At 37.8% G+C, this 12610-nt stretch overlaps 2 long non-coding RNA genes across 2 annotated transcripts; both read right to left on the reverse strand.

Moving 5' to 3' along the window:
• Positions 1-5210: 5210 nt before the first annotated feature.
• On the reverse strand, positions 5211-6062 carry LOC145429308 (uncharacterized). Its single transcript, XR_013909544.1, has 4 exons — positions 5939-6062; positions 5755-5827; positions 5544-5591; positions 5211-5407 (listed from the first exon to the last, which is right to left on the reverse strand). It is a non-coding gene; the product is annotated as an uncharacterized LOC145429308 (long non-coding RNA).
• Positions 6063-11256: 5194 nt separating this feature from the next.
• LOC113023397 (uncharacterized) lies at positions 11257-12108 on the reverse strand. Its single transcript, XR_003272570.2, has 4 exons — positions 11985-12108; positions 11801-11873; positions 11590-11637; positions 11257-11453 (listed from the first exon to the last, which is right to left on the reverse strand). It is a non-coding gene; the product is annotated as an uncharacterized LOC113023397 (long non-coding RNA).
• Between the last annotated feature and the right edge of the window lie 502 nt (positions 12109-12610).

Below are 12610 nucleotides of genomic sequence, written 5' to 3' on the forward strand. Positions count from 1 at the left end.
TTGGGAAATTATAATTCTTAGTAAACATCCTCATCTTAATATAAGAGGAAACACAATTAGGCAATATTTAAGGACACACCTGATTAAACCCTTTTGCTACAGCACAATTAAATAGCAACAAGCTGCTGACTTTTATCCTGTCAACCAATCAAAAGATTATATGGCAACATGTGATATTTGGTTGTTTAGAAACCCCTGAAAACGTTGGAGGTGACGACAGTCGGAGAGAGAGAGAGAGAGAGAGAGAGAGAGAGAGAGAGAGAACAATAGCGAGCGGTTTCCATAAACCAGGACCTGCTCTTGATGTTCTTTAATTGATTTTTGTCTTCTTATCTATTAAATAAAGTTAATGTACCTTTGTTCTATAACAGCAAGTCATTAAGAAAAAACTGGGTGTTGTTTGTCAACTGCTTAAGCTGCGAAAACTCCTGATTTGTAATAATAGCGAGGTATTTCCATCTGTTTACCAGTTTGTAGACACTATAGGGTGGACACCTACAGTGGTAATATGCATTACTTTCTAGTTATATGAAGAAGTGTTTCTCAAACTTTTGGAGCCATGGCCAATATTTCACATTAGAAAAATCACACAGCACACAACCAAACAAAATGTTGCAAAAAGCATATTGATAATTTTCCCTTGAGAATCCGTGGTGGAAATGATTCAGTGTGTCCCCAGCAGAGATGGGCAGTAACGTGTTACTGTAATCTGATTACTTTTTTCAAGTAATGAGTAAAGTAAGGGATTACTATTGCAAAAACGGTAATTAGATTACCGTTACTTTCCCGTAGGAACGCTGCGTTACTGCGTTACTAAAACCGTGATTTTTTGCGAGAATGTCTCATGACAGTGACGTAAGCCAGTGCGCCTTTAGTGACAACAGCTGTGTGCAGATCAACAATGGATCATATATCGATTGTGGGAGAGAGTATGAGCATGCAGCGTTTAAAACGTGGAAGTACTGACCTTACTTTGAGTTTGATTCCATAAAAAGTGACAAAAACATTAGCGTCCGTTGTGCGTGGGAAGAAAACTTCTTTTTACAGCGAAAAAACCCCCTAAACTTCCAAGCAAGCACCGAGTGCGCAACGATGTAATGGGAAATTCACAGAGACACTCGCGGATTCTTCAACTGACCGCAGCACACCTGCACCAGGGTAAACCTCCGCCTATGCCACTCCTGCTTTACAGGTGAAAATAGAGCAAAAGGACCGCTGAGTCTTTGACTTTATTTATTTTCTGCTGTGTTTTACTTGCATCTATTTGAAAGACTGAGTGTAAACACAAAAAATATTTTATTTTATGTGCTGGAATGTGCAGAAAATAGGTTTAAATGTTAAACTAATTTATTCAAGTCAGAGAATGTTGCATATAATTAAATTTTTGCTTGATGCATAAAGTTTAAAGATTAAAACTAATAAAACAAGTAAAAAAAAGAGACTTTTCCATTTGATTACATTTTGTATGATGGATTATGCAGAAAAAGTAGAATTGGGCTGAAAGATCTATCGCTTTATCGCCTCTTCAGGTTGTAAATCGTGTTTTTAAAAAGGAACTAAGTAACTAAGTAATTAATTACTTTTGAAAATAAGTAATCAGTAAAGTAACGGGATTACTTTTTTGGGGAAGTAATCAGTAATTAGTTACTGATTACTTTTTTCAAGTAACTTGACCAACACTGGTCCCCAGTATACCTTTTTTGCCTCGTTCTGACCACTAGTCATGTTATGGCCTTCATCTTGGTCAGAATTTTCTCCAGAACCCAGATCAGATTGACTACTTTTTCTTTTCAAATATTCATCTATTGCTATTACGCCCTGCGTGGTCTCACAGCATGACTATTATGTAATTTCTTCTTCCTGTCCTTCTGTTTTACTGGGAGTTGGCAACCTATTTAATTACTGCCCTCTAGTGGAAGAGAAAGTAATTGTTCTGCCTGTTACTCATGCCCATTGCTTAGAGTACTAATCAGGTGGAACCAGATGATCTTCCAGGGCACACCTAATCATTTCTCCAGTGGCTGGCAAACACTGATATTGTCACGGAAAACGGGGTGAGCCGTGTGGAGGCATAAATGAGGACCCAAGAGCAGGCATTCGCTGAGATGCGAACGAGGTTTATTGCAACATAAAACACAAGGAGAAAATGGCAAAACGGAACTAAAGATAAACTACACTGGGAGAAACTAAACTACAAAACAGCAGAGCAGAACATGGAGGAAGGTGGGCGAAGGCACATGAAGGTTGACAGCAGGGCAAACACACAGTAGATACACAGACGGACCAGCAAACAGCACACAAGTAGACACAACTTAAATACACACTGAAGAACACAGGGCGATTACACACATGTGGGAAACACAGCTGGACCTGATGAGCGTGATGAGACGAGGGGGAAGCAAAACTAAATACAATGACGTAAGACATGGACCTTCAAAGTAAAACAGGAAACAGTTCAGAAAGACGACGGCGTGACACTGAACTAAAGCTACACTAAACACGAAGGCACAAAACACAAACCCTAAGAACAAACCCTAAACCAGAATAAACTGAAACATAGAATTATAATATTCAAAACACGATAACTAAACAATCAGAACATAAATAATATCACAGATAAATACCAAAATACAACAAACTGAAAATGCTGGGTCAAATGACCCAGGACCGTGACAGATATAAAGATTAATGTTTACATTGAAGTATTGGACAAATCTGTTGACCTGTATTATTTCATCCAGAACATCCCGAACACCACTACAACAACCTCCTTCTCTCTGAGACAGTCTGCTGCAGCCTTACAACTTAAGGTAATTAAATCTTTACTCTCAGCATTTCTTGTGTAAGGATTGTGAAAGATAATTGTTTTGTTTTTTAATTGATGTATTTGTCATTTTGCTATCTTATTGTCTTTAATGTCTTTGTTTGTTTGTTTTTTATCAACAGGTATAATAACTGAAACCATGCTGAAGGCATTTCTGTTTGGATGCTTCCTGCACTGAACATTCAGAATCTCACTACAACAACCTCCTTCTCTCTGAGACTGTCACAGTCCTGAGTTGGTGACCCAGTGTTCTGTATCTCTTTAATTTGTGTTTCTTGATTATTTGTTATTCATGGTTTTCACTGTTAGTGTTTTGGTTTCTGTCCTAGTATTTCTAGCTCCCTAGTTCAGTAGTATTTCTTGAGTTCTAGTTCTTAGGTTTTGGTATTTGGCTTCCCTGTGTCCTGTGTTGTCTACTCGGTGCCCTCCCATCCCACGTTTCACGTTCCTATGTTCTCTGTCTCCCCGGTCTCTTTGTTAAGTTTACTATCTTGTGTTCAGTCGCTATGTTTCCTGTTTTACTTTGAAGGTCCGTGTCTTATGTCATTGTATTCAGTTTTCCTTCCTCCCTGTCTCGTCATGTTCATTAGGTTGAACCATGTCTCCCTCCTGTGTTACCTCTGCATGACGTCCCTGTATTGCCTCAGCGTTCTCTCCATCAGCTTTCCTGTGTTTCCTGGTTCCTCATCCCCTGGTTCTGGTCAATCCTCAGGTTATATGTTTATGGTTAGTTTTCCCTAGTTTAGGTTTTGTTAGTTTTCTCTGTTCCACCTGTTTGCAGTATTGATCATCCATAAATAAAGGCTCGCTTTCTGTTCAAAACATTCTCCCGCATCCATGTCTGCATTTGGGTCCCCATTCTTCTAAAATCCCACACATCTGCCTCTGCAGCTGTGACAGAGACAGTCTGCTGCAGCTGTACAAATAACATTTTTACTCTCAGTATTTTTTGTGCACAGATTGTGAAGGATAATTTTTATTTGCTTGGATGAATCTGTCGTTTTAGTTCATCTTATTGTATCTTAACTTTTTCTCAACTTATCTATTCATCTTATTGAACATCACTTTCTGTAAAATGTTCTGTAAAATGGATATTTTTCTCTCTAGAGATGACCAACAAACAACATCTCCCTGCAGCAGCTTCTCTCTGCCTTCCTACAAGCACTTGCTACAACTACTACAACAGCTGCATCCATTATAACTCCCTGAAATCATAAAGGAAACTAAAAAATCAAAGAGTGGTTTTAAGCCAGCATTGCATTTATGACGCCAGGACAATGTTGCTTGTTTTGCTTTACTTTTTCTCTTTTCTAAATTGAATCTTGACTTTTGACTTTCTGATCACTGTTGTGTTTAGTAGCTGCCAAATAAAGTTCATCAGTGAAAATCAGTTAAACTCAAAATGTATTTTTTTTGTTTGTTTGTTTGTTTTTCACAAACACCATTGTATTGTATGGTTAGGCACAAGTTTTTGTACACAGATTCTGCCATTTTTTCTCTGTACACAATCACAGGGAATTTTAAATCAAACAATTGAGATACTATTGCAGAATTGCAGACGTTCACCTTTAATGTGGGTGGGTCTTTACAAAAATATGACATCAACTGTTTAAGTATTACAAACATTTTTATCTTTAGTGCCCAATTTTGAGCAGCTCAGTACTAATTGGATAACCTGACATCATTTTATATACAAACATCATTTTTTTAATGCTTTGACTGAAATACTTAAGTCTATACACCATGAACATCACAAATACTGTGTCTCCTCCCTTCAGATGTTCTTCTTGGCATTTACTACAGAGCCTTCGGTTGCTGCTTCTCTTTGGTTCTCTTTGGTTCTCTTTATCTTCAGTTTTGTCTTTAATAGCTGCTGTATTGCTTTGGTAAGTGGACTGATTCTTATATAGTGCATTTCTACTCTCCCTGCTTTATACAACATGCCACATTCACCCATATTAACTTTCCTAGCTAACATTCACACACGTTCATACTCCAATGGATGCATCAGAGTAACTTGCGGTTACTAACTTGAGACAAGTATTGTGCATGCAGACTGGGGAAGCCAGGGATTCAACCACTAACCTTCCTAATCAGTAGATGATCTGTGCTACCTCCTAAGCTCCAGCCACCCCTTTTTCAATGTGTTTTTGCACCGTGGCGCATTAATCAGCTGAGCAAGAGTAGAGAGTAAGACATTTTGCATTGAAAATGGTCTGCTTTCTGAAAATAAGTCAGAATTTCAAAAGATTTTTGTTTTTCTGTTAAGCCACAACACTGACCTATGAATCGTGCAAGCTTTTTTAAACTCTCTATAAGACCAAGTCATTCAAAAATAAGTGGAGATTTTCAATAATCTGTGTGAATAAATTATGAAAAACAATGATGCCGTTCAACATGGGTTTTTATTCATTGTTGGTTCATTTTCAATTCATTCTTTGTAACAGTAATAGCTGTTGGTGAAGGAGCAGCTTATCGTATAGCGGCAAGAATCGCTGCAAGGAGCGCTGGATTCTGCAGAAGTGTTGGATTCTGTAGAAGAGCTGTTATCAGGGTAAGATAACTTGTGTTAGTCCCAGTAGTCTGCAAGAAAATAAGTAATAAATATTATTACATGGGATAATGCATTCTCTGTTGAATGGCTTTCTTTGGATATGATAATATTGGAGAGTCCAGTGTGTCTAATGTTCAAACATAGAAAGACAAACATGACACTCACCCCCTCCCTAGATGAAGAACGTGCATCACGCTCGTGTGCTGAGTCAATCTGTTTAAAAAAAACAAAAAATACATGCAAATGTGTTGTTTGGATATAACAGTACAGGAACACTGATACAGTCTCTGGTGACACGATTCCACACACAGTACAAGATATAGTTATACATTTTATATTAAAACATTAATTTAGTCTTCAGTCATATTACACTTACAGGATTTGCCAGAGCAAGGCTCAGCAGGCATCCAAGCAGAAACACAACCTTGATCATGGTTTCAGTGATTCACCTGTTAACAATAATTTTGATGAGATGTGGTCAAAACCATCAGCCAAATCACCATTCCACCAACATTACATTGAAAACACAGAAGCAATAAAGGATTGATGAGAAATGTTACCGTCAGGTCTTCACAACTTCAGCAGACTGTCTCAGAGATGTGGATGATTGTGGTAATGCTGTACTGACAGTGGAGCTTTTTATACACAGTTGCAAGAGATGATTTAATCTCATTTGCGTAACTGTTGGGAAATTATAATTCTTAGTAAACATCCTCATCTTAATATAAGAGGAAACACAATTAGGCAATATTTAAGGACACACCTGATTAAACCCTTTTGCTACAGCACAATTAAATAGCAACAAGCTGCTGACTTTTATCCTGTCAACCAATCAAAAGATTATATGGCAACATGTGATATTTGGTTGTTTAGAAACCCCTGAAAACGTTGGAGGTGACGACAGTCGGAGAGAGAGAGAGAGAGAGAGAGAGAGAGAGAGAGAGAACAATAGCGAGCGGTTTCCATAAACCAGGACCTGCTCTTGATGTTCTTTAATTGATTTTTGTCTTCTTATCTATTAAATAAAGTTAATGTACCTTTGTTCTATAACAGCAAGTCATTAAGAAAAAACTGGGTGTTGTTTGTCAACTGCTTAAGCTGCGAAATCTCCTGATTTGTAATAATAGCGAGGTATTTCCATCTGTTTACCAGTTTGTAGACACTATAGGGTGGACACCTACAGTGGTAATATGCATTACTTTCTAGTTATATGAAGAAGTGTTTCTCAAACTTTTGGAGCCATGGCCAATATTTCACATTAGAAAAATCACACAGCACACAACCAAACAAAATGTTGCAAAAAGCATATTGATAATTTTCCCTTGAGAATCCGTGGTGGAAATGATTCAGTGTGTCCCCAGCAGAGATGGGCAGTAACGTGTTACTGTAATCTGATTACTTTTTTCAAGTAACGAGTAAAGTAAGGGATTACTATTGCAAAAACGGTAATTAGATTACCGTTACTTTCCCGTAGGAACGCTGCGTTACTGCGTTACTAAAACCGTGATTTTTTGCGAGAATGTCTCATGACAGTGACGTAAGCCAGTGCGCCTTTAGTGACAACAGCTGTGTGCAGATCAACAATGGATCATATATCGATTGTGGGAGAGAGTATGAGCATGCAGCGTTTAAAACGTGGAAGTACTGACCTTACTTTGAGTTTGATTCCATAAAAAGTGACAAAAACATTAGCGTCCGTTGTGCGTGGGAAGAAAACTTCTTTTTACAGCGAAAAAACCCCCTAAACTTCCAAGCAAGCACCGAGTGCGCAACGATGTAATGGGAAATTCACAGAGACACTCGCGGATTCTTCAACTGACCGCAGCACACCTGCACCAGGGTAAACCTCCGCCTATGCCACTCCTGCTTTACAGGTGAAAATAGAGCAAAAGGACCGCTGAGTCTTTGACTTTATTTATTTTCTGCTGTGTTTTACTTGCATCTATTTGAAAGACTGAGTGTAAACACAAAAAATATTTTATTTTATGTGCTGGAATGTGCAGAAAATAGGTTTAAATGTTAAACTAATTTATTCAAGTCAGAGAATGTTGCATATAATTAAATTTTTGCTTGATGCATAAAGTTTAAAGATTAAAACTAATAAAACAAGTAAAAAAAAGAGACTTTTCCATTTGATTACATTTTGTATGATGGATTATGCAGAAAAAGTAGAATTGGGCTGAAAGATCTATCGCTTTATCGCCTCTTCAGGTTGTAAATCGTGTTTTTAAAAAGGAACTAAGTAACTAAGTAATTAATTACTTTTGAAAATAAGTAATCAGTAAAGTAACGGGATTACTTTTTTGGGGAAGTAATCAGTAATTAGTTACTGATTACTTTTTTCAAGTAACTTGACCAACACTGGTCCCCAGTATACCTTTTTTGCCTCGTTCTGACCACTAGTCATGTTATGGCCTTCATCTTGGTCAGAATTTTCTCCAGAACCCAGATCAGATTGACTACTTTTTCTTTTCAAATATTCATCTATTGCTATTACGCCCTGCGTGGTCTCACAGCATGACTATTATGTAATTTCTTCTTCCTGTCCTTCTGTTTTACTGGGAGTTGGCAACCTATTTAATTACTGCCCTCTAGTGGAAGAGAAAGTAATTGTTCTGCCTGTTACTCATGCCCATTGCTTAGAGTACTAATCAGGTGGAACCAGATGATCTTCCAGGGCACACCTAATCATTTCTCCAGTGGCTGGCAAACACTGATATTGTCACGGAAAACGGGGTGAGCCGTGTGGAGGCATAAATGAGGACCCAAGAGCAGGCATTCGCTGAGATGCGAACGAGGTTTATTGCAACATAAAACACAAGGAGAAAATGGCAAAACGGAACTAAAGATAAACTACACTGGGAGAAACTAAACTACAAAACAGCAGAGCAGAACATGGAGGAAGGTGGGCGAAGGCACATGAAGGTTGACAGCAGGGCAAACACACAGTAGATACACAGACGGACCAGCAAACAGCACACAAGTAGACACAACTTAAATACACACTGAAGAACACAGGGCGATTACACACATGTGGGAAACACAGCTGGACCTGATGAGCGTGATGAGACGAGGGGGAAGCAAAACTAAATACAATGACGTAAGACATGGACCTTCAAAGTAAAACAGGAAACAGTTCAGAAAGACGACGGCGTGACACTGAACTAAAGCTACACTAAACACGAAGGCACAAAACACAAACCCTAAGAACAAACCCTAAACCAGAATAAACTGAAACATAGAATTATAATATTCAAAACACGATAACTAAACAATCAGAACATAAATAATATCACAGATAAATACCAAAATACAACAAACTGAAAATGCTGGGTCAAATGACCCAGGACCGTGACAGATATAAAGATTAATGTTTACATTGAAGTATTGGACAAATCTGTTGACCTGTATTATTTCATCCAGAACATCCCGAACACCACTACAACAACCTCCTTCTCTCTGAGACAGTCTGCTGCAGCCTTACAACTTAAGGTAATTAAATCTTTACTCTCAGCATTTCTTGTGTAAGGATTGTGAAAGATAATTGTTTTGTTTTTTAATTGATGTATTTGTCATTTTGCTATCTTATTGTCTTTAATGTCTTTGTTTGTTTGTTTTTTATCAACAGGTATAATAACTGAAACCATGCTGAAGGCATTTCTGTTTGGATGCTTCCTGCACTGAACATTCAGAATCTCACTACAACAACCTCCTTCTCTCTGAGACTGTCACAGTCCTGAGTTGGTGACCCAGTGTTCTGTATCTCTTTAATTTGTGTTTCTTGATTATTTGTTATTCATGGTTTTCACTGTTAGTGTTTTGGTTTCTGTCCTAGTATTTCTAGCTCCCTAGTTCAGTAGTATTTCTTGAGTTCTAGTTCTTAGGTTTTGGTATTTGGCTTCCCTGTGTCCTGTGTTGTCTACTCGGTGCCCTCCCATCCCACGTTTCACGTTCCTATGTTCTCTGTCTCCCCGGTCTCTTTGTTAAGTTTACTATCTCGTGTTCAGTCGCTATGTTTCCTGGTTTACTTTGAAGGTCCGTGTCTTATGTCATTGTATTCAGTTTTCCTTCCTCCCTGTCTCGTCATGTTCATTAGGTTGAGCCATGTCTCCCTCCTGTGTTACCTCTGCATGACGTCCCTGTATTGCCTCAGCGTTCTCTCCATCAGCTTTCCTGTGTTTCCTGGTTCCTCATCCCCTGGTTCTGGTCAATCCTCAGGTTATATGTTTATGGTTAGTTTTCCCTAGTTTAGGTTTTGTTAGTTTTCTCTGTTCCACCTGTTTGCAGTATTGATCATCCATAAATAAAGGCTCGCTTTCTGTTCAAAACATTCTCCCGCATCCATGTCTGCATTTGGGTCCCCATTCTTCTAAAATCCCACACATCTGCCTCTGCAGCTGTGACAGAGACAGTCTGCTGCAGCTGTACAAATAACATTTTTACTCTCAGTATTTTTTGTGCACAGATTGTGAAGGATAATTTTTATTTGCTTGGATGAATCTGTCGTTTTAGTTCATCTTATTGTATCTTAACTTTTTCTCAACTTATCTATTCATCTTATTGAACATCACTTTCTGTAAAATGTTCTGTAAAATGGATATTTTTCTCTCTAGAGATGACCAACAAACAACATCTCCCTGCAGCAGCTTCTCTCTGCCTTCCTACAAGCACTTGCTACAACTACTACAACAGCTGCATCCATTATAACTCCCTGAAATCATAAAGGAAACTAAAAAATCAAAGAGTGGTTTTAAGCCAGCATTGCATTTATGACGCCAGGACAATGTTGCTTGTTTTGCTTTACTTTTTCTCTTTTCTAAATTGAATCTTGACTTTTGACTTTCTGATCACTGTTGTGTTTAGTAGCTGCCAAATAAAGTTCATCAGTGAAAATCAGTTAAACTCAAAATGTATTTTTTTTGTTTGTTTGTTTTTCACAAACACCATTGTATTGTATGGTTAGGCACAAGTTTTTGTACACAGATTCTGCCATTTTTTCTCTGTACACAATCACAGGGAATTTTAAATCAAACAATTGAGATACTATTGCAGAATTGCAGACGTTCACCTTTAATGTGGGTGGGTCTTTACAAAAATATGACATCAACTGTTTAAGTATTACAAACATTTTTATCTTTAGTGCCCAATTTTGAGCAGCTCAGTACTAATTGGATAACCTGACATCATTTTATATACAAACATCATTTTTTTAATGCTTTGACTGAAATACTTAAGTCTATACACCATGAACATCACAAATACTGTGTCTCCTCCCTTCAGATGTTCTTCTTGGCATTTACTACAGAGCCTTCGGTTGCTGCTTCTCTTTGGTTCTCTTTATCTTCAGTTTTGTCTTTAATAGCTGCTGTATTGCTTTGGTAAGTGGACTGATTCTTATATAGTGCATTTCTACTCTCCCTGCTTTATACAACATGCCACATTCACCCATATTAACTTTCCTAGCTAACATTCACACACGTTCATACTCCAATGGATGCATCAGAGTAACTTGCGGTTACTAACTTGAGACAAGTATTGTGCATGCAGACTGGGGAAGCCAGGGATTCAACCACTAACCTTCCTAATCAGTAGATGATCTGTGCTACCTCCTAAGCTCCAGCCACCCCTTTTTCAATGTATTTTTGCACCGTGGCGCATTAATCAGCTGAGCAAGAGTAGAGAGTAAGACATTTTGCATTGAAAATGGTCTGCTTTCTGAAAATAAGTCAGAATTTCAAAAGATTTTTGTTTTTCTGTTAAGCCACAACACTGACCTATGAATCGTGCAAGCTTTTTTAAACTCTCTATAAGACCAAGTCATTCAAAAATAAGTGGAGATTTTCAATAATCTGTGTGAATAAATTATGAAAAACAATGATGCCGTTCAACATGGGTTTTTATTCATTGTTGGTTCATTTTCAATTCATTCTTTGTAACAGTAATAGCTGTTGGTGAAGGAGCAGCTTATCGTATAGCGGCAAGAATCGCTGCAAGGAGCGCTGGATTCTGCAGAAGTGTTGGATTCTGTAGAAGAGCTGTTATCAGGGTAAGATAACTTGTGTTAGTCCCAGTAGTCTGCAAGAAAATAAGTAATAAATATTATTACATGGGATAATGCATTCTCTGTTGAATGGCTTTCTTTGGATATGATAATATTGGAGAGTCCAGTGTGTCTAATGTTCAAACATAGAAAGACAAACATGACACTCACCCCCTCCCTAGATGAAGAACGTGCATCACGCTCGTGTGCTGAGTCAATCTGTTTAAAAAAAACAAAAAATACATGCAAATGTGTTGTTTGGATATAACAGTACAGGAACACTGATACAGTCTCTGGTGACACGATTCCACACACAGTACAAGATATAGTTATACATTTTATATTAAAACATTAATTTAGTCTTCAGTCATATTACACTTACAGGATTTGCCAGAGCAAGGCTCAGCAGGCATCCAAGCAGAAACACAACCTTGATCATGGTTTCAGTGATTCACCTGTTAACAATAATTTTGATGAGATGTGGTCAAAACCATCAGCCAAATCACCATTCCACCAACATTACATTGAAAACACAGAAGCAATAAAGGATTGATGAGAAATGTTACCGTCAGGTCTTCACAACTTCAGCAGACTGTCTCAGAGATGTGGATGATTGTGGTAATGCTGTACTGACAGTGGAGCTTTTTATACACAGTTGCAAGAGATGATTTAATCTCATTTGCGTAACTGTTGGGAAATTATAATGCTTAGTAAACATCCTCATCTTAATATAAGAGGAAACACAATTAGGCAATAATCAGGGACACACCTGAATTACACCTAATTCTTAGTAGGTATGATTTCTGTCAGAAATTATATGCCATGGTTGGTTTTGTCTAACATTCAATTGTGAAACTGTGGTGTACATTGTCCTTACTTGATATCAATTTTGGTCTGAGATACTTAAAACTAAAGGGTTAAGTACCAGTCTTCCAGTCAGCATTCAGTGATATTTTCTTTTGTCCTAGAGGTCTTGAATGTGAAGAAATGTTGTATTTTATAGAATAATACTGGGGATTTGTGGTCTGTTGTGTATGCAAGAGCTAATCTTGTTTCTGAACCACAGTGATATGAGATTTGCATGGTATGTATTCACATACAAAACTAAAATGTTTTTGTGAATGTTCCTTACGTACAATTACGTACAATTGTCTACACATAAAAATATATGAAGAATGGTCACTATGTCCTC

Source organism: Astatotilapia calliptera, chromosome 6, assembly GCF_964374335.1.
Source record: "Astatotilapia calliptera chromosome 6, fAstCal68.1, whole genome shotgun sequence".
In the NCBI taxonomy this organism is placed as follows: domain Eukaryota; kingdom Metazoa; phylum Chordata; class Actinopteri; order Cichliformes; family Cichlidae; genus Astatotilapia; species Astatotilapia calliptera.